This window comes from Oratosquilla oratoria, chromosome 3 (assembly GCF_046742065.1).
Source record: "Oratosquilla oratoria isolate Oo_2021 chromosome 3, ASM4674206v1, whole genome shotgun sequence".
Lineage (NCBI taxonomy): Eukaryota > Metazoa > Arthropoda > Malacostraca > Stomatopoda > Squillidae > Oratosquilla > Oratosquilla oratoria.
The window spans coordinates 8,874,723-8,875,900 of NC_134779.1; positions in this window are offsets into that span (position 1 = coordinate 8,874,723).

The window sequence follows — 1,178 nt, forward strand, 5'->3', positions numbered from 1 at the left end:
ATATTGCTTATTTTCATTTAATTTTAGTGCGGTAGAAATTTATTATTTACAAACTCTTCCTAGGTTTTTCCAAATAAACTCCTATAACCATATATATTCTGAAGATAAACAAAGTAGATGCATTTCTTCATTTTTTAGCTGTAGGCATTTATTGTCAATCGAAACACACACACACGCACGCAAAAGAATGCACACATGATATTTGTGTTTGTGTATGCATGTATTTTCAAACTAGGGTTCCCCAACCTTCGGGTAGGGGAGCGCACATCTGGGAGGGGGAATGTTTAAAGCTATATTTCATTTAGAAGATATTTTGGTTAGGGTTAAAGTTAGGTATGGTATGGTTAGGTAAGGGATTAGTCACGAACAATTAAACTTTGAATTGCTATTTTACAAATACTGTCATAAACAAAAAAGAAAATGATCAACTTTTGATTTGTTATTTTTGCAAAATTGATTTACAAGCAAAAAGAAAAAAATAATGTAATTTTGAATTGATACATTAAAAAAATACTGTTTTCACATTTTTCATGCGTTACATTTTCCATTGAGTTATATTGATACGTGTAACTTTTCTCCACAAATTCTATCAAAATTAAAACAATCAGCATTTTCCCGCAGCAACAAGAAAAAGGGAAAAAAATTATAATGTAATTTTGAATTAATACATTAAAAAAATACTACTCTCACATTTTTCGTGCGTTACATTTTCCATTGAGTTATATTGATACGTCTGACTTTTCTCCGCAAATTCTATCAGAATTAAAATAATCAGCATTTACCAGCAGCAACGGGTAATTTGGCTAATATATATATATATATATATATATATATATATATATATATATATATATATATATATATATATATATATATATATAAACACATATATATCAATGTAACATAAAAAAAATAAAGTCTTTCCAGTTTTTCCCGTTTTTCAATCCGTGGTATTTTGGGGACATCGGGTGGGTGTAAGGTTGTCCAATAGGAAGAAGAAGAAGAAGAAGAAGAAGAAGAAGTCGGGGTCAGGTGGTATTCTTCCTCTTCTTCTTCTTCTTCTTCTTCTTCTTCTTCTTCTTCTTCTTCTTCTTCTTCTTCTTCTTCGCGTTCTTCGCGTTCTTCTTCTTCTTCTTCTTCTTCTTCTTCTTCTTCTTCTTCTTCTTCTTCGCGTTCTT